Source organism: Chiroxiphia lanceolata, chromosome 7, assembly GCF_009829145.1.
Source record: "Chiroxiphia lanceolata isolate bChiLan1 chromosome 7, bChiLan1.pri, whole genome shotgun sequence".
NCBI lineage: Eukaryota > Metazoa > Chordata > Aves > Passeriformes > Pipridae > Chiroxiphia > Chiroxiphia lanceolata.
The window spans coordinates 20,458,850-20,481,289 of record NC_045643.1 but is presented as its reverse complement, the minus strand read 5'-3'; the positions used below and the strand labels follow the sequence as shown (position 1 = coordinate 20,481,289).

At 36.6% G+C, this 22,440-nt stretch overlaps 1 long non-coding RNA gene across 1 annotated transcript in view; it reads right to left on the bottom strand.

Annotated features, from left to right (window-relative positions):
• Nucleotides 1-21,666, bottom strand: part of LOC116789359 — a 29,452-nt gene extending 7,786 nt beyond the window's left edge. The window contains exons 1-2 of the long non-coding RNA XR_004358002.1: nucleotides 21,624-21,666; nucleotides 20,687-20,780 (exon numbers count right to left, since the gene is read on the bottom strand). This is a non-coding gene — a long non-coding RNA (uncharacterized LOC116789359). The remainder of the gene's footprint in view (nucleotides 1-20,686; nucleotides 20,781-21,623) is intronic.
• Between the last annotated feature and the right edge of the window lie 774 nt (nucleotides 21,667-22,440).

Below are 22,440 nucleotides of genomic sequence, written 5' to 3'. Positions count from 1 at the left end.
CTTGAATTTGGAGACCCGATCTCAAATGAGGCCTTTCCACAAATGATAAAGAGCATAAAGTCCTTGTTCAGACAATACATTGTCTAAGGTTCAAGTCAATCATCACACCTCAGCAACTGAATCAACAAGTTAAGTCAACACCTTCTCACTCCTGGGGACAATTGACTTTCTGTACCTGAGTTAGGACACAGGCCCCTTGTGTCCCACGGTCACTAAGTAGAGAATTTTGAGTGGATATATGCCTTTTGGTTAGCAGAACAAATCCCTTCATTTAATCATGGATATCAATTTCTGGCTGAGGTTTCTACATCCTTTTTCCCCCCTCTCAGTATTGGATAAATGTATTAATCTCTGAAGAGATTCTAACTGGATCAGACAGTGTCATAAGAAAATTGTGAGCTGCATCATTTGTCATGTTAAGGCTAGACATATTTTAAGAGAAAACAGAATACAGTTTTTTCTCTATAAATAATTGAGAGTTCAGAAACATTTTCATTTTATCGTTTACTCACATAAAGATTCTAATTAGTGCAAATCTCTGAAGCCCATAATCATCTTACATCATTTGGAAAATCCACTGACAATAACTCTCTTTCACTTTCCTTAACCCTTCTTGGTTATTCTCAGAGACAATTTTTTTTCAAGTGGGAATAATGCGTAAGTTTACCTTCAGGGCAAGAGTGATACTTTGTATGCAATATCTTAGCTGTTTTAATCAAAGACTTTCTATATAGCCAATTCATCAGGCTACAACTGGAAGTAAAATGGGGAGCATGAGAACAGAGGAGGATAGCCAATACAGGTATTAATATGATAAGGTCAGGTTGAGTAAATCCAGTGGACTAATACACTATTTACATTGATGTAGTCGGTGTTTTCCATAAATCACAGAATCGTTAGGGTTAAAAGGAACCTCTGGAGATCATCTAGTCCAGCCTCCCGCTCCCAAGGCAGGGTTACCTAGAGCAGGTTCACAGGAACACGTCTGGGTGGGTTTTGAATGTTTCCAGAGAGGGAGACTCCACAACATCCCTGGGCAGCCTGTTCCAGTGCTCTGCCACCCTCAATGTAAAGAAGTTCTTCCTCATGTTGAGATGGAACTTCTCATGTTTTAGTTTATGGCCATTGCTCCTCATCCTGTCACTGGGCACCACTGAAAAGGGTCTGGCACCCTTGACAGTCACCTTTGACATATTTATTTGCACTAATGAGATCCCATCTTGGTCTACTCTTCTCAAGACAAAACAGGCCCAGTTCCCACAGTCTCTCCTCATAACAGGCCCAGTTCCCACAGTCTCTCCTCATAAGGGAGATGCTCCACACCCCTGATCATCTTTGTGGCCCTCCACTGGGCCTTATCCAGTAGCTCCTTGTCTTTCTTGAACTGTGGAGACCAGAACTCGAACTGCGGAGACCAGAACTGAACACAACACTCCAGTTGTGGCCTCACTAGGGCCAAGTAGAGGGGTAGGATCACCTCCCTTGACCTGCTGGCCACACTCCTCCAATGCACCCCAGGATACCATTGGCCCTCCTGGCCACAAGGGCACACTGCTGGCTCATGGACAACTTTCCATCCCCCAAGACTGCCAGGTCCTTCTCAGCAGCACTGCTCTCTAATAGGTCGGCCCCCAACCTGTGCCGACCCCCACTTGGGGTTATTCCTCCCCAGGTGCAGGACTCTATGCTTGCCTTTGCTGAATCTCATTAGGTTTCTCTCTGCCCAACTCTCCAGCCTATCAAGGTCCCACTGAATGGCGGCACATCCTTCAGGTGTATCAGTCACTCTCTCCATTTTCATATAATCAGCAAGAATGGTGAAAAACATACTGCCCCTGAAGTAACATACAAGGTCCACATCAGCATAGATCAAAGCCCTCAGGCACAGCATAAAATTGTTGGGGAACTAACAGATAGTCATGAGTAAAGGAATAGGGGATATGTGATCCTTAAGCTCTCAGTTCCACCTCTTGGAGGCTAAGTGCAAGCCACTCTGTTCACTAAAAATCTCTGGTTTCCAATTACTATGAACAGTCTCACCATTGTCCTCGCAGAAGTCATGAAAGAATCCCCAGATGCAAAGCACCAGCCAGGTTGTTTTCCCAGCTTCACAGACAAAGTCCTTGGCCTTCAAGTGCTCTTCATTTCTCCCTAACCAAATGTAACTGTCAAGTATTCTTGATAAGAGTGCCATGAGTTATGGCAGTGGAATATAGGTGCAGGCCCTACAACACTCACTGAATGCTCATAAGCATCCAGCACTATTTACAACATTGCAAGCTCACCAAACTCCTTGTGAGTGTCTCTCATCAACAACTCGCTACACTGTGAATGCCAATATGGAAGAAGAAATAGTTTCCTGTAGAGGCAAGGTAGAAAAGAGTGCAACACACATGCCTATACTATTGCAGTAAAACCTTATGATGATATTAAAAAGGACGGGAAAATGAAAATTTCCACTGCTCGATATATTTTGGTCATTTTTAGGCATGCTGCTCACATACAAATCCTTGCACAATGCAACAGGACAGTTAGTGGGAGTATAAACTATCCCTGAATAGTCACTGGGTCAAAAACCAGTTTGTGTATAAAAATATGACGGCCCTCAGTATAATAAAAGAAATACGCTTTAGAGGTAGTAGCTAAAAACTGAATTTATGGTATGATATATTGTTCGTAAGGCAAGCCAAAATTAGGGAATGTAGAAGAAGATGGTTTGAAGGATTTAATAAATAGTTTCTGAGTCTGGGAAGACAGTCAGACATGTTGGAAGGAAGTTCATTCAAAATGGATGATAAGGCAAACAGAATATAACGTGTTTCAAATGTGAAAGAATTCAAGTGTTTGATGGTATGCATATTGAAATTGCATGTATATTTTAGCAATATAGCTTAGAAAAAGTACCAATTAGGTTGCTAGACTTTTTTTGAACTGGAGGAAATTTCAAAAATTCATCCATCAAGTTGGTCCCTTGGTGTTCTCAATAGTCAAATCCCATCAAACGTGTTGAAACTGAGTAGTAATAAAATAGTGTGAATTTATAGTAATATAAATGTACACTATGTATTAGACTGTTTTAACTGCAAAGAATTTGTCCTTGCTGAAATTCAAACAATGCTGAAACTATCTGCTCTGACATCTTCTGCCAAAGTAGAATCTGCTGAATTTCTGTGAGGAATCAAGTCACATGTGGCACCAAAAACCTCTTATGCTGTAAAAGGAGGAAAACGCTTTCTTAGAACCACTGGATGCATATCACAACTCACATTACAAGAGGAGTTAGTACAATGAAAGCAGATGAAGGTAGAAATATGGTGTTATTGAACAGAATGGCTCTTCTCGTGTGACTAAGACACATGAAAATAAAAGTGTTTGGAGAACTCCTCAAATGACCATAAAATCCTACTTCCATCCACTCAGCAAGCAAATGTTTCTGAAGTGCCCTGGAGAACATACTTGTAATGCATGACAAGAATACATGAGTCAACTTACAGTGGTAAGCAACAAGAAAAGCCTGGGTTTTTTATCACACATATTTAGAGAAGGTAGTATTCTTCACCTTTAAGCACAAATACCACAGTCATATATACAATATCCTTCATATACCACCTTTGCCATGACTCAAGTTCAATACTATCCTTTGATCAGAAATCTTAAAAACATACAACATAAAACCAGATGGACTTGAACACTGCAGAGCAAAAGCTGAGTCCTTCATAGCTACCAAAAATACAAACACTTTAATTTCAGAAGAAGATAAAATTTTCCTTTGAATATTTCAGTGTAGAAGATTTACTTCTACCTCTCATCAAAACACAGCCATCAATTAAGAGTTTGAGCTGTTAAAAGATCATGGAGGATTTAATTAAAGTTCATTGTGCCATTTGGTATAGAGGTCAGAGCCATCTCATCTTTTTCTAGAAATATAGAATGGAGATGTTTTTCTTTCTATCATCCTCATCTTTCAATTAAAAAGAAATCCTGCTTTCTAAATACTAATGGACTTTCAAAATAAGCAACTGAATAGAATCACAGAATAATTTAGGTTGGAAAAGACATCTAAGATCATCCAGTCCAACTGTTAACCCAGCACTGCTAAGTCCACCATTAAATCATATCCTGAAGTGCAACATCTATGTGTCTTTTAAACATCTCCAGGGATGGTGACTCCACCGGTTCCCTGGGCAGCCTTTTCCAATTCTTGACAACCCTTTCCATGAAGAAATTTTTCCCAAGATCCAATCTAAACCTCCCCTGGCACAATTTAAGTCCATTTCTTCTTGTCCTGTTGCTTGTTACTTGGAGAAGATACTGACCCCCTACCTGGCTACAACCTCCTTTCAGGTATTTGTAGGGAAAAATAAGGTTGTCCTTGTGTTTCCTTTACTCCAGGCTAAACAAACCCAGCTCCCTCAGCCACTCCTCATAGGACTTGTGCTCCAGACACTCCACCAGCCTTGTTGCCATTCCATGGACACGCTCCAGCACCTCAATGTTTCTTGTACTGAAGGGCCCAGAACTGGACACAGGAGGTGCAGCCTCACCAATACCAAATACAGAGAGACAATCTCTTTCCTGGCCCTGCTGGCAACAGTATTTCTGATACAAGCCAGGATGCCATGGGTCTTCTTGTCCACCTGGGCACAGGCTGGCTCATGTTTATCCACCTGCTGACCAGCACCCCCCAGTCCTTTTCTGACAAGAAGCTTTCCAGCCATTCTTTTCCCAGCCTGTAGCACTGCTTGAGATTGTTGTGACCCAAGTGCAGGACCCAGCATTTCACACTGCTGAACCTCAGGCAATTGTCTCATCAATCCAGCCTGTCCAGATCCCTCTGCAGAGCCTTCCTATCCTCCAGCAAATCTACATTCCTTCCCAACTTGGTGTTGTCTGCAAACCGAGGGTGCCCTCAGTCTCCTTGTCCAGATCATTGATAAAGATATTAAACAGGACTGGCCCCAGTACTGAGCCCTGGGAACACCACTGGTGACCAGTCATCAACTGGTTGTAACTCAGTTACAATTAAATGAGTTTTGATGTTTCAAAAGGAACCGCAGCTGTCACACCTAAATGGGTATTCTATAGGAGTTTCTACAAGACGTCTGTTAGAATCAAAGCAACACTAACAGAAATATAGTTCCAGAAAAAATTGTCAATCTCTAAATTATGTCTTTTTACAGTATAGTTTCACAGCTGCAGTCAATTTTGTAATTCAAATGAGTTTGTACATACTTCTAGTCTGCTTGGAATTACCATAGCTATAATAAAAAATGATCAAGAGAGACATGAAATGAGCATTGAAACAGAAAGCTCAAATGGTTGAATCTTTTTCTGAAAACAAAAATTAGAACTACCTCTCCTTCATTTAGTAATAATCAAAAAATAACTCACAACAAGATTGGGAAAGAGCACAGGAAGAAATCTTAAAATTATGACCAGTGAATGGAAGTAAAAGCAAATAATTGCTCAAAGATCAAACGCAATGAAAAAAGTTAGTTTCATTATTTCGTTAAAATTTTATGCAAAAGGTAAAAATCTTAGTTTAAAGTAGTGAAAAAATATACAAAAGAGAAAATAGCAATATATTTTACAGCCACCAGAGTATTTATATTAAAATGTAATGTTTATAATTTAAGGAATTGGTATAACCTTTGAAAGGAATCATAGCTGCAATTCTGCTCTATGAGTAGGACAAGTAAAAACTGTCACAGTATATGACCACAGTATATACAATTGCGCATCTATTCAGACACAAATGCTGCCTGTGGGGATCTAACTGTACATTGTGTGAGTACATGGCTACTCCTTCCAATTATTCTTACTCAAGATTTGTGATAAAAAGGCATGCAGTTTACTGTGAATTTATTTATGCCTAGTGGTTTGCTTGTAGGAACATCATAAAAATATTCAACACATCTGACAAAAATGTGGAAAAGGAGAATGTGTGCATCTACCTTATGTTTTCCTTTAGGAAGGAAAAAAAAGTCTCAACTCAGAGCTCCTGTCTTTTTACAGTTAGAAGGTCTGATTCTACTCATATTGAACAATTAGATAATAAACACAAGCCATTATTCCACAGGCATTAATAATCACTTTGATTCCATTTTTACTTTCCCATAGTTGCTACTGTCATAATCAGATTACACTGCCATGAAGTCACTCACTGTGTGACACTTTGCTTTTAAATTCTTGGGAAATAATGTTCCTCTTAGTTGCAGACCCACACAATAGTCTCCTACAGGCCAGAGAAACATCTATGCTAAATATAAGGCACATGTGCATGTTCACTGCTGATTCCCAATTTGAGAATGATATTCCTAGTAGTGTAAACCAGGGAAAAAGTTGGTTCAAACATCTACCGTATTGCTTACGATGTCGGGATTGTATAACCCCTGTTGCCAAGCCCATGGCCACATCTGAATTCAGTAAAGCGGGACAAATTTCTGTAGCCATAATAATATTAGCGGAAAAGGATGCTCTAGTGAGAGTACATTAATACATTGAGATGACATATCACTGCATTCTGGGAAGCAGTTACCAAAACATGATGAGGTTCAAGGAACTTATGTGCTTTCAAACACTGCACTAATCATCCCAAATGTTGGAATGATACTTGCATATGAACATATACATATTGTCTGTACACAAAATAATGAATAATTAAAACATGTAAAGAAAACAGCCTAAGCTGTTTGTTTTGCTATTTAAAACAACAGGCTTACATAGTGCAATGAAATATTTATTCACCGTGTTTTCCTTTTGCTGATCTATTTTTCTGGATTGATTACCTCTGAAAGCTTTCCTGACATGAGCTTTTGTCTGCTGACAAAAGGGAAGTGAAGCGAAGCATCTTGATTAGCTACAATGCAGATCAGCTTCTAGGCAAGCCAAACAGACCAGGAAGGACAGAGAGCATGTGGTCATAAGACTTCATCTATACTAAATTAGGTTTTATGGGGAAGAGTAATCCACCCTCATGTTTTCACAGAAAAACTAGCAAATAATACTTACAGATGAGCTTTCAAATTCTGGGTCAGTTCTTTTGCAAAATAGTAACAAAAAGAATAGTTACATTTGATTGTGGTGAAAGCCATAGTTATTCTAACAATTTACGAGCTGCCAATTTACGAGCAGCCTCTTAATCTTAATCTTAAATCTCTTAAAACAAGAGCCATGCCTTGAGCCTTGCCTGGATTCCTAAGACCTCCTGACCTTGCCAAACCTTCATTTTACTGAACTGCAACTACCTCAGTGTACCTTGTCTATTCACGTGTCCCTGAAAAAGTATACTTTTTAACAAAAAACACAGTTTTAGGACTACCTACTGAATTTAAAAGGAAATAAGACTTGTTGAACTACTGCATATTATATCAATATCCTCCAAGGGAGTATATTGTCCTTCCCATACATGAAGATCTAGCTCTACTATTAAGTTCAACCTTCTAAAGCCTGTGAATACAACTGCTAACATTGTGTCTGAAGATGGGAAAAGCTACTGCTAACACTGTGTATGAAGATGGGAAAAGCTACACTTGTAACAGCCACAACTGTGGCTGTTATTTTAAATAGCATTAACCGTGTATCACCAGCTTCCTTTCCAGTTGAACACACCGAAGTTTTAGTAATTGTTCTGCAACAGATTATAAGTAGTTGTGTGTTAAGGTATTTTATTTATATGTGTGTGTGTAGAACTATTTTTTGTAAGTAGTTATGTGTTACTTAAGATTATAGGTGTGTTGTCTGCCAGCAAAATACGTGAGACCTCTTTGTTTCCATTTAAAGTTATGCTGTGATTTGATAAACTAAACAAAGTACACATAGAGGTTTATTCCATATGTTGTTCTCATTCAGTCTCAAATCTTTTAGGATTTGAAAATTTGTTTCTTTTTCTGCTTTGTAGACAAAATCTAATGAAAATAGTATTTTTTAACAAATAACCCTCTTCTGAAATTGTAGTTTCATGGGTTTATTATTTCCTAATTTATGAAAAATACGTAAGTACTATTAAAAATTATTACTTAATCATCTAAGAAGACCCCACTGGCTCACAACAACAAACTTCATCAAATAGCTATATTATTCAAGAAAATAAAGAACAAACAAACAAAAAAAAACCCACACAAAACCCCCCCAAAAAAGCGCAAATAAAAACATGACACATTTGCTGATATATTACAGATGTGTATATTTCATCAAGGGCAAAAAAATATGCTAACATGTAAAGATCACCATTAGCATGATAATCCTTGGTAACTCATCATCATCATGGCTAGGCTTCGCAAACGAAGATTTGGGAACTAGATAGTCTGCATATATTGGTGCCAACTAATTGCTGAACAGCTTAGAGGGAACCTGGGAAGGACTTCAGGCCTGACGGGTCTCTACAGTGATCTTGAATCTTTTGTGCAGGCCCCAAATCATGTAATTTATCTGCCTTACAGTGACTCCAATTTATGCTGTGACATGGAAAATGACACAGCCCAAAACCAAAGAAGATGAAAGTGAAAGGGCAACAGCATCTGTTTTATGCACCTTGTTCTAGTACTCTTCAGCTGTGATTAAAACTGAGATCTAGCAATCACGTGGTTCCTCCTAAAGAAACTGTTCTCTGAATATACTATATTCTGTGGTAAACCCCTTAAATAATTCTTATATTCTATAAAAATAGCATTCCTGTCCTAACTTTAGCTCTGCTTACAGTTACCTATGTAATATATTGAATGAATTATCAAATCTGGCTGTGAATGAAATGAAATGTCAGACTTGCACTGATGCATGGTAGACAATTAAGTTGGATTATATACTATAGGATTTGTATACCATGCATACTAATTTCTTCCGTTCACAGGAAGCGCCCTACAAATGCCACAAAGACTGATTAGCCCTTCTGCATCAGTTGTATTTCAATCAGCACACCCCTTATGTCTAGTGATGTGCATTATATACATGTTCATTGGGTTTTTTCTCTCTGTTGTTTTCTCTCTCTTTATAATCTTTTTTATTTTTTTTTTTTTTTAATTTTTAGTAACAGGAAGGGAAATGCTTTCTGTACTATACCTTCCTGGGTCACTTTCTTACAAAGAAAACCATGCAGAAAGGCTTAAGGACTTCAATTTCGATGACAATTTTTGGTCTCTAGTTCTAGCAAGTAATCCTTAAAATTAGTTTTAATGCAAAAAAACCCCAAAACCAAAAAAAACATCAGCATGCAGTACAGACCTTTAGATAGGCTTCTTTCTGCATAGATCCTTAAGGTCACATGCTCTTCAGAGTGTTTGGTATATTTCAGAGAAGTGCAGGGACAATGCAGCTACTATACATTCACTAAGAGCAGCCTCCAAGAGAAAAAGGAAGAAATGAGCTAATGGTAATCCTTTTATTCTCCAGCTAGGCTACAAACTCTGAATTCATTCCTAAACATCCAAAATGTTGACCTTTGCAAGCTGTAGGTGACACACAATCTGGAAGAAAAATAAAACACTCCCTATGCTTTAGGAATCTGAACAGAACCAGAAAGTTAGAGCACTTCTCGTTATCAAAATGCACCATCACTGCAGATATGAGAACTTACAGATTTTGCCAGGAATACAAACAGAATCTGCCTTGGCACCTGTGGTTTCACATTGGCAGGGTAAGTGCCTCTCCTGAGTAGAAAGATAACTGGATTCTATCTTACATTTGCTAATAACTGTGCTGTCCCTCCCCAATAAAACAGATGGCAAAAAAACCATCACAAACATATTCAATATATTTGTGGTACAAATATAACATATGAGAGAGTAAACAGCCCTCACACATCTGTCTCAGCACTTGGACTTTATCAAAAAGAATCTAAAGTAGGAGCAGAAATTTATATTACTCTACCATGTAAACACTCAAAAGACTTTGCACACCATCTTACTTTACAGAATTACTTTATTTTCTGGAAGTATTTGTGCAAAAGACAACACAAAGACCTTGCATTAATTACAAAATTAGGTAGTATTGTGTATTTTGTCTGTTTTGAAAGCTGCACTGCTAAAATGGAGAGTCTGTTATTAGAATACCTTATAGCTCTGCTGTTAGAAATGAGTTAGAGTAAAATTTTACATATAAAGCTCACAATGACATTTTTCCTGTACCAAAATTTAATTTAGGAAGCATATGCTGCATTTTAATGAAATATGTCACAGATTTCAACTTTATTTTTATGGTTCTCTATGGAAAATGGAGCAAATTCTATTTTACATGAATTAAAGTTCTCTTGCTGATGCTTTAAGATCTATTTTATTTTTGTTTTAGTGTCATTTTCAAATTATCTGCCAATCTCTATTCTCAGCAGTTACTCTTGTTACAATTAGTTTCTTTTTACCATGTGTTCACTATTATTCAATTGCTAAAGGTACTTTGAAATGCATTCTATGACTGAGCATCTAATTCAGGAAGGAGTTATGGGTTCACATGTTCCCTGATCATTTTTTCAGGGAAAGGATAGATCATTGATTAGATTAAATTTCACACTGAATGAAGATTATATGGCTCTGGTTAGCCTTAGATTTCATAACTGGTTTTGCAAAAAATATTTGTAGTAGAAGGCTTATTAGATTAACTAATGTATTTTCCTGTTAGGGAAGACCTTTAACATCACTTTCAGACCTCCAGTTATGAGACAGGAATTGGCTATGACAAAACAAGATTAACACCCAACTGTTTACTTGAAACCCCGAAATCCAGGATACACTTCACTGCATGACACAGAATGACAGGTTCTGTCTCAATTTTCTCCATTCAGGAATGGCAGAAATATGAGAATTGTATACTTAGTACAGAGCTAAAAATAATACTATAAACATAACAATTAAAAAGTCACACTTTAATCAAAGAAATGATAATCACTGAGCCACCTCAGCTTTAGCATTCTCAACATCTCAACAATGTGAAACTTCACTATTATCACATTTGGAAAAGAGGTGGGAAGGGGGAAAAAGGAGAAAGGGAAAAAAAAGAGAAAGGGAAAAAACCAAACACTTGTATAATAAATAATAATAATCCCATCTTTACTTAATGTGTCACATACAATATTGTACCAACTTCTTCTTACCCTTAGACAGTTATTTCTGCCATTGTAGTTTACCTTCAACTGATACAGCCCAGATAATTTAGCTCTTTCAGGTAAATTCTGCCAAAGCACCTTTCTGACAAGTTTTGTGTAGTTGTTCATATTTCATACATGAATTCATAGGGATGGAAATAAGACTACTGCATTTCAATGTTAAGATAAACAGAACTGTTCTAAGTAATTACAACTTTTTCGACTACGGTTTAGTGGTGTTCATGTAGAAAGTATGCTTTGTCTTATACAAGACATCACAGAAAATTGCCACTATGGTCTTTCCTTGAAATCTCCAACTCTAAGAATAGTTAAGTGAAGATGCTCAACTGCATAGCCATAAAAAACCAGCTAGAATGTCAATATAAGACTTGCCTGCAGAAGTCAGGCTGACTGCTAACAGTGTATTCTGTTTACCCAAATAATTCTGCTTTCCCTGTTTAAAAGGAGGGAAAGGGAACGTTAATATCCCAAGTACCTGACCCTGCCTAAATATAACACTCTTTAAATAGAGCTATGTAAGTTTTTTCATACCAGTCTTTCTGTGATGTGAATGTTATGTCATCATCCAGAAGTCCCTTCTCCAAATCCTCATTCAGTTGTAGATCTAGGAGGAAACTAAGTCTCGATGTTCTTTCATTGTACATATGGAATCTTGCCCATGACAAAGAAACGCATTCCTAATTTTGTGTCCTTGAAAGGTTATCATCCAACATAACCCCAAGGAAATTTTGCTGCTTAGATCAACAAAAAAGAAATTATATTGATTTTTTTAGGGTCATTATTCAATACTTCATACTTTCCTTTCATATTGTTATTTCAACATATTCAGATATTCAGTTAATGAAAGTTATATTTTAACAATGAATAGTTGTAAAATATAACTGCTGACAGTGACATAGAATATATTACAATTATGCTTCACCAAGGATTCTTGGTCTTAGGCTACTAAAGAAATGGTAGGTAAGGCAGCATGCCCAGCAGAGCTGCTTGTCTGCAGTTCTGCCCAGATGAAATGGATGGCTAAATAGACAAATAGAAATAGGATGGATGGCAAGTGAGTGCAGAAATGAGTGTATTAGCAAAGCTAGATCAGGGCAGAAACAGCCATAAATTTCATGGGCATGCTGTTAAGATTGACCAGTCTTGAATGGAAATAATGACTCTTTTGAAAGTGTTATTTTTCACAATGACTTTGCTTTTAGCATTAAAGTAACCATGTTCTGTAGGTAAGGTAGTTGCGTTGTAACTAAATATGCATATATATCTGACAAAGAAAATACATTTCTTATTGGGTTTTACACATTTTGTGCTTCTCAACAGTTCACTTCATTGCTTTTAAGGAGCTGAATTTTCTAGAAGATGCAACAGGTAACTTTAGTGTTGCTTATTAGCAACTAGAGAAAATTTCTGAAATAAATTCTTCAATTTTGTTCTTAAAACGTTATTATTATTCTTTTCAATAAACATGAGATGCCAAACTAAACATGACAGTTCTTGACTGTTCACCTAACATAAAGATGCACAATTAGATATGTTCTAAGTGTAATTGATTAACTGGTATTGCCTGCAGCATAAAGCATATGTTATACTTAAATAAAAAAGAATATTATACCTTCCTTGATGAGGTAGTTTGACTTACCTTACCAAAGAACAGATGTGTACTAATGAGTTCCCTTGGTAGAATTCAAGTACTGCTAAATGGAAACTGAAGGTCAGAGAAGCACACCCTGAAATAGATGGTCTAGTTGAAAGTACATTTACTGCCCAGCTGTAAATGGGAACTCCCAAATAGCTGCATGGCCCAAGTGGTATGTTAAACTTCTAGAAATATTTACAATTGGACAGCCTGAAGAAGTTAATAAAATATTTAAGAAGAAGATACAGAGCAAGAAAACACTTGTAAAAAAGCAATATGAGCAGAACGATTATTACAAAGATCTAATGTAAGAAAAGCTATGCAAAAATAACTCATCTGCAGATGGGACATTTATTTCAGTCTGCAAGACGAAAAAGGAAATAAATTGTATCAGGAAAAGTATACAGAGATCAAGTTGATATGAATTGATGCACATTAACTGCAGTGATCAGATTTCTATGTCATGGTCTCTTGTGAGAAATAGTCACAAATTGAGACAGTTAACATTTCCAAAGATCCAAGGAAGAATTTGGTTGACTAAAATATCCTATGAGGTCTGCTGGAAAATGTAGCATAAGAGCACTTCAGAGACACAGAGACAACAGCAGTGCCATGTGAACATGAGACATCATTGGCTCATTGTCTGCAGCAGAACAGGATTTGATTTGTCCAAGTGAAAATTCAGTGGAAATTAAGTATTGTGTAGCGGGTAAAGTTGCAAAGGGAGATTCTCCCTTATAGTCTTCACAATTATTTTGTTTGTTATTCAACCTAAGGTATCTCACAAAACCAGCATCTAAGTTAGACTAATATGTATGAAAATCAAATCAAGGACATTACTGTGTCTACAGAAATGAAGCAGTTCTCACAAACAGAAACAGATGAACAACTGAAGTATTAAATAATTCATGTATTTGAGCACTTTGCAAGAAATGCTCACTGTGAATTGCATATGGATATCTGGATTTATGACTGGAAAACTGATCTTGAAAATCCAGAAAAAAAATTGTGTAATTAATTTTAAATTCCAAACAATATTGAAAAGAATTGCATGAAGATCAACAAGTAACTACAATTATTGTGGGAAATTATGAATAAAACATTAAATTGCAGGCTGTAAGCCCCTAGGCATTTTGCACCATTAAATGCATTTCTATTTTTATATCTCAACTCTCTCTGAAAAAAAGAAGAAAATTAAGAACTTCAAAAGAAAATTACAGTTCTTTTGAACACCATCTTTGTTATGAATAAAAATTACATTGAAATGAAAGTCAGCTTCCAATATAGTATTATTTAAGTAGAAAAGAGCAGGAATTTGTTCAACAAGAGAGAAATTGCAGAGCAGAATATTTCCAATATAGCATATATATTTTTGGATACAATACATATATTCTGATGTACTTATTTTTCTGAAATTGGCATTATATATACAAAAGTATATCTCAAGAAGATAAAAGTTATTGCTAGAGATTCAACAGAAGCAACAATTACAACCATTACTTTCTCTTCATGTCAGGAGCTCATGGTCCCTTGAAAATTTAGTTTGAAGGTCTCCCTGATTTCTAGATTAATTAGATGAGAAAACTTAATGATCTTTTGATGCATTCCATTTTAGAGTTGCTGTCTAGACCAAATAAAAAAAATGTTTTTCCATAAGCATATATGTTGTATAGGAACTAAAATGCATTGTAACTGAATTTTGTGTATTTTTGCCGTAAATCTTTTGTTTTGGTATCATTTTATGTCATTTCATTATGTAACAACTATTGTTTCAATGAGTATGATGTCAGTGGAGGATTTCTGTTGCAAAGGTACATGCTGTAAACTCCATTATTCACAGAACTACTTCTGCTTCATGATATAAAAATATTTCATTTCTTTGTAGTGGTTCTGTTTAAACATTTATACCTATCTCTTAGGCGTGTCACTGTTTCTACTTTCTGATTCTTTTTAGAAGCTGCTTTTTTCTGCCTTTTAAATCTGTGAACTCATTTGTTTTGAACTTAGCAAGTAGCCATTTCCTTCCATTCAGTACAGTTTTTTTCAAACATTTATTTTGCAAGTAATTAATATATGTCATTGCAAGTTTCTGTTAGGCTGCTCTTCATCACTGGCCTTACACTGCCTTAATTACTAACATCCAAGCATTAGCCAAATGCTTCTAAAACCAGCTGGGCTGCACACACTCCAGTATGAATGTGATGCTCCACAGTGCCCAGCTGTCTTTCTCTGAGGTGGAAAGACATAATAAAATAATTGTGTGCTTACTTTTTAAATATAAAAGTAGTTCTATAGGAGAATTAGTCATATAGTTAAAATCAAGTACAAGCAGGATAGGTCTACAACATACACACCACACTATTATATATACTATTAGTAATTGTGAGATCTAGGTATGAGTTTAGTTTTCAGCTTCATGAGCCCTTCCCTCCTAAACCTAATCTCTTTCATCATTTTAGCAAGCTCTGTCCTGACCCAAGATGTTGAAGTCTCCTCATCCTCTTAGCCTACTCTATAACATTCAGAAACCCTTTTCTGATTTATTGTCCAAATTTATTACTGACCAATAAATACAAATAAGATAATACATAAAAGTGTAATTCTGTATCTGTCAAAGCTAATGATACCCCTATACTGTAGGCTCCCTAACTGGTCATAACTGACAAAGGAAGCTAAAAGTTTCACAAATGAGATACTCTTCTACATTTATTTACCGAAAGTTCACTGCATTGTAACTGAACCAAAAATACTGACCAGGTGGTATAAATACAAAAATAACTATACTTTCAAAGGCCAAATACATCATATTTAGTTGTAACTTGTGAAGATCATCAGACCAAGATGGAACTATTTTAAGTTCAGCCCTTGAAACAGAAAATGAGTATTAAAAATGTTGGACAAGGTGATCATTGAACACCTTCTTACTTCATGCACAACATGCTTTATATGCATTCCCAACATCCAGTGAGTAAAGTAATAGTGAAAAAGCCACAAAAAACTACTGTTTGCCAAAGAAGAGAGTAGGAGAGACCCAGAATATGGACAAATCCTAGAACTGTCCTCATGTTAGGTCAAAGGTTGGACTTGATTATCTGAGAGGTCTTTCCAACCTATCTGATTCTGTGATTCTGTGAATCAAATGACAAGTCTGTCAAGTTTATTTTTCTTCTTCAATTGGTGGCCTAAAGATGACTAAGGAAGAGTGGAGAGAAGAAAAAAAACAATCTTCAAAGGTATTTTAAAAAATAATCTCTGCAAGAACTGAACCCATTTAATTAAGCATTTATGTTCAACTTCGTAACTACATTTTCAAATAATTTTCTGAGTCATATGTCATCATATTTGGGTTAAAATCTAACATTGGAATTTGAAGGCAATCTCTGGCCAGTGTCAAAGTTTAGTTTTTAGACAGAACTTTTGTTTTGTGCAGTGACCAAAAAAAACCCCCAAAAAAATACAACATAAAGAGGAGGAAATAGTAAATTTTGTTAGCTGTTTTTAAAATTGCACCTTCATGTAGGGAACTAATATTTTAAATATTCCATAGGTATGGCTAAATAAGTCCAAAATACAAAACACCTGGTAGGACTGGGTTGTAATAGAGCAGTGCTTGTAAATGTACATAAGTGATAGGTTTATCACTAAGCCAATGTCAAACACTGAATAGGCTAGGGAAAAAAAGAAAAAAGAATACTGTCTAATTTAAGGGACCACAAGGCTTTAAAAACTGATGTTAAAATGCAAGAGAAACAACAGACATGATCCATGTTATGCTGAACCTGCTTCTGCATAATTAACATTAGGAAAAAATTCACAGTAATATAATTATTTTACCATTTCACTATTAAAAGAAATTATATTTTTACTGTTATATCAGTTTTGATCAGCATAAAATAGAACATTTTTGATAAATTTAATGACTCTCTGCAGAGAAAAGCTAATGCCACTAAGACAACACCAAAGCAGAAACAAAACTAGTATTTTGAATAGTTACTGACTGTGAGGTTGACTAAAATTGTTTGTGAAAGGGTATCTTTAGTGCACTGTAGGAAAAAAGATTGGCAACTAGAAAAATTATCATTATTTCAGAATGCACTTGCTAACTACTACATGAACAAAATGTCTGAAAAGCAATAATTGGGCTTAACTGAGTAGCATTATGAAGCAGGGAATTATGAATGAATTCTCCACAGACAAAATCACTGCAATCTGCTATCTGCCTATAAGTAAGTGCCCTAACCAGAAAGTGTCAAAATTTTAGATGATGAATTAGAGACAGGTGCCTCTTGTTCTTGTTTCCAAAATGCATATTTACTTCCTGTTTTGGCTTTAAAATAATAATTAATTGAAAAATTTCTTTTTGATGATTACTATTAGAGAGGGAGAAAAAAAAAGAGGAACAAACAAAAAGGGAGATGGTATAAAGTTGACTCACAGGCAGATCATCATGTTCAGTGTTTCTTGTTCCCTGTAGCTCCTTTGACAGCAGAAATACTTTGTATATCAACTTTTGATTAGCATGAGTAGAAATACAGCATTAATTCCCAGAAGGCTGTTAGACATTCAAGGAGAGCAGGCAACTGATCATATAAAAAGCAGCAGACAATGTATTAATAAATCAGCAGATCTCCAAGTATTTCCAAGAGTGCCAAGTGACACTTGGCAAGTGATGTAGTATCTAACTTCACAATACGCATTACTGATGTGTTTGAATTGCCAAAAGGAAGCAATAGTTCACTCATATTAATAGTATTTTCTACTTTACTAGATTCTAACAGCATCTCTACTGTAGCCAACTCAAATCACCTTTTATCTGAAATACACCTCAGCTGTCCAAGACCGTTCCCACCAAATCTTGTAATAATACCTTTAATTTTCAATATGATTCTTTTGATATTGAAGTGGTACCTACCTACAATAAATCAATAATGGAGCTCAGAAAATCCTTAAATACAGTAGAATCCTATGCTATGTGCACATTTTTTCAGATGACATGAAGGCAAACTGGCACTGAGTTTACAGAATATCATAACTGATGGAAAAGCTGCTGCTGCACATAAAATCATAAAATCATGAAATACAAAGCCTTGCTCAGATGGCTGGAGAACAGGTTCAGTCAAGCCATTTATATCAGATAGCACAATGGTCTCAAATTATGTAAAAATGCATCTTGGTAACCACCAGACAAATGGTGTCCTCTCTCTTTTGGGGTCCAAAAGGACAGGGAAAAGTAAAACAACTTGCAGCAGCCCTCAGGGGTCTACAAAACACACCAGAGAGGAGAGAAGAGGGATGGTAAAAGTGAAACCACAGAACAAGAGCAAGGTCTTCACTTCTCCCATTTTCACTTTCAGTCTGAGTGCCAGAATGGGTAGGGACCAAGAAGAAAAGCTGTGGTATAGACTCTTTGATCCTCTTTTCCAACTAGGAAACTAAATTGGTAGTCAGAACACTAATGCTGGTAAATTGGAGGAGCTACAGAGGCATTACATCAGAAAGTCAAAATAAATCCATTATGTTTTGACACACTGCATGAATGATGTCCTCTTACGTACTACCACAGAAATACGGTAAAGAAAAGCATGTCAAACCTGAAGCCAAGTCTCTAATGTCTCTGAAGTACAACACAGCATTGTCCCACTTGGAATATTCACCAGGGAGATGAGTAAAATCTCCACAGTGATCTAATATAGCTGTTCACTTGACACTTGAACTGTTTACTTTTCAGGTAAATTGCTGAACTTAAGTTCGATTCAGGTGTTTGTCACTGCAAGTCTGGAGGCTGCTCTGGTAACCAAACTTGAAGGTCAGCTAACTGAAAATGTCTTAATCAATCAAAAATTTGATCCAACAAATAAACCGGTACATTCCTCTAAAGCCAACCATATGGTTAGCCTGACAACACCACCAATGAATTTGTCGGTAACTCATAAAATATTACACAGTATTAAGCAAGCTGCTGGAGCTCTGGCAATAAAGTAATGTTGGATCAGCTCCTCCTGTACATGCCTGGATTTATTTCCAAACAAGATAGCACAAAATGCATGGAGTACATATACTAGACTGAGATGTTCCGTCCCTCCAGTTTGTCTGAATCCCTTTGTGATGCTCTGGCCACACGGAGACCAAAAACCAACCAGATTTCCCCAGCCAAGAATTCCCTGTGATTGCAGAATTGGTTCAGAGGCCCTCTGGCAGACACAAAGGCGGCACTTCTACTTGTACAGGAAGCACAAGGGGCAGTGCTGGACTTTCTCTTCTCTTGTGGAAGAGAAAGGGGGGTGTTGGATGACTTTAGAATATCTCCAAGACTGCTCTAAACTATAGTGGGTTGGCATAAAACTAGTCTGGGAATCAAATAGGACTGCAAAGCTCAAACATTCTTTTTTTGGCTCAGTCTTTGCTCATTAGTTATGAGGAATTCTACTTTTTGCTCAATCTCCTTTCCTGCTGCAGTTTCCAAGATTTTCCAAGCTCTTTGAATTCTAAGAATATGAAAATTAAATATTGGAATTAATACAGAAGGTCTTAATTACTGTGACTTTTCAAGTTATATTCATTCAAAGGACAAATATTAATAAGGAAAAGAGATTAGGTGCCCCCCTAAATCATCACATTTGAACTTTAAGCTCAAACAAAGCAGGCAAACTTGGAGAATATTTTCTCTAGCTAGCTTTAATAACCTTTACATCTTCTCTCAGATTTTGTCTCTCCATGCTGAACTGTTCCCTTTCTTTCTGCTGGAACGCTGCTTGTCTCAGAGACTGGCTGTTATGCATAATAATTTTGGTCTGTACTGCATCCCTCAAATAGATGCTTACCTTCATTTTTAATTCCTTAACAGCTACATTGCTTTCTGACTTGTAATTTCGATTGGGTGTGGCAGCAACGCAATATGATTCTTTTGCACCAAGTTTCTTTTTCCTCAATGCTCTTGATTTTCCTAAAAAGCTGTTTGTAAAACGCCATGCAAATTAAAAGATACTGAGAAATTTCTGTGGGTGGAGAACATGTTAAAATAATTTATTCGTCCCTAATGGCAAAGTGGGAATAATAACCGTGCTTTGCTGTTAGTCATAGCTCGGAATCACACCTACCAGCCAATAACATCCCCCTCAGCAGCAGAGTATTGTAGAAACATTGACTGGTTAATTCTCACAGTGCCACTTCCAACATGTGATTGGGAATGAATGTTATTCCTATTCTACAGAGGACGAATTAAAGCACATTTACTCTGGAGCATGCTACATTTGAAGATGAGATCTGCTTGCAGCAACTAAACATTTCATGCAGATTAATCTCACTGTGCTGGTAGCTAAGCTAGCTCTAAGAAAATCACATCATGGATGTCCAGAACATCTTCACTGTCAGCACAGGCTAAGAGACGAAAAGATCAATGCTTTCTGAGTTTAATAACTGCACATGGAAAAATAAATATAGCAACAATTGTTCCTATGTAGAGAGAGTATGCTTGTGCCCCCCATTATCTGCATAATCACACCATATAAGCAAATGCTAATTTCAGCAAGACTTATTTAGATACTGATTTAATTTCTGAGTTACTGTTTATAAATTACTTGCCTAAAGTTATTACTAATACACTTTTATAAGCAAATCTGGAATTAGGCTTCTCGGTTCTGCCCACTCCTCAGTTCATACCCACTGGTGTACTTCATAAGTACAGCAATAAGAACTGAGACTTCAGTGTTTTCCAAGTGTATGTGAAGGATCAGCCCTTACCTAAACTGGGTCTCTGGAAAACTCTGATGTTTCAGGTAAAGATCCACTTGTAAGCGTGCTTTATTCCTACTGCCATATGACAAAAAAAAATCATAAACTGTTTGCCATACTCCAGAGTTCTACCTAGGTGTTTATCAAGAACTACACATACAGAAAGAAAACAGACAGAAATCATTAGAAAATACATTCCACTCCTGTTCTTTTAAACTGAAATTTACACTCTTTTGTATCCTCATGTGGCAAGCAGCCATTTCAGGTATTATTTCTCCACTAACAGAGTCCCTTCATGTTCAATAAGCTTAACATTCTTCTCTGTTAAGTAGAAGAGAAAGTGAAGGAGTTAAGAAGGAGTAGAGAAAAAGGGTAGGGGAGAAGAGCAAAAGACATGCACAGAGCATCAAAGGGCATCTGCTCTGCAAGGGAAAGCGAGTTGGAAACCAGCACTGTGGTAAGGCTGGCATGAGCAATTGCACCAAGAGCCAGGATGTAAAGTAGCAACTTCAGGACAGAGACAGAGACAATGGTCAGGATCAGACAAAGGCCAAATCACCCAGCACACCTGCAGTGGTTAGGCTGATTCCTAGCCAGGAAACTGGAACTACCTCCTGAATCTACCCTAGATGACCTACCAGTGGGATTTTCTGCTTATGAAACAACAAGAAATGCATTTCCCCTTCTGTTGACCAGAAAATAGAACTTCTTGACTGTAGAGAAGAGCCTGGCCACTGTAATACACGCTGCCACCATGCACAGAGCAGAACAGTGCTATCACTCTGAGGGCAATGCTAACATTGCAGGGAAAATGCAGTTTCTACTATGGTTGAAATACACACAGGAAGCACAGGAAGATCTGGGCTGCCAATGTCAAGTGATTCTGGTTTCCTATCTCTGGAGTCAGCCTCAACATCCTGTCTTTTTAATAAAAATCCTAAATTTTGTTTCTCAAAACCTATGTAGATAGTTATTATCCAGAAAAAAATTAGTGGATGGAAAAGCCAGTAGAGCCCAAGATCTCATCCTGAAACCCTTACAAGAGGGTTAAATTAAATTGGGCTAATATAAACAAAATCAGGTTATCAGAATGGTTCTTTGCTGACATGAAGGACAATTAAGAAAGAATAAAGGGTATAAAAGAGAAGTATTTGGAATACCTACCCAAGCAGCACTTTTAGTATACAGGTAATCTGAAATCAAAGAACTGAAAAAAAAAAATCCTATAAGATATTATTAATGCTACTTAATCACACTGATTCATACTAGACCAATAAAACCATTAGAAATACTCAATAAGGAGAGATAAAATGAGTTTCTTCTATACTTCATTGCATACTTGCATTTAAGGCTGCCCTAAGCCCTTCATGAAACGTAATGGCATCTTCTAGCCCTTTCCTATTCCATTTATTAAAAATTGGAGAGCTTAAATGTGGAAATCTGTATTACTGAAACATTGTACAGTTATACAAAATAAATCAGAAATACTTATTTCTCAAATATACACTCCAATGACATTAACATGACATTACTTTTCGTTGTGTGATTGATTCAACTCTACCTTTACATTGGTATTACCTTTACATTACTATGCTAAGAATCATACATTTTGAACTTTCTGGTTTTCAAAGGCAATCTGAGCCCTTACAAGTGCATTGATATAGACTTTGAACTCCATTAATTTTTATTTTCTTTAGACCAGAATGAAGGAAAATATTGACACCTATGTTTGAAGAGACAAAATAGATTGAGAGAACACTTGCTTTTACATGATTTCTGTTTTTAAAGGATAGTTAAAATACACTCAGAGTAAACTCAGGAGAGTCTTTACTATAGAAGGAGAGGCTGATTGGTACCAGCAAAAGTAAAATGCAGCTACAACTGGATAGGAGGATTTTAAGTTGAGCATGGAGGTAGATAGGAACATCTGAAAGGAGAAGACTACACTAGTAGTAAATAGATTGTCACACAGTATTTTCCC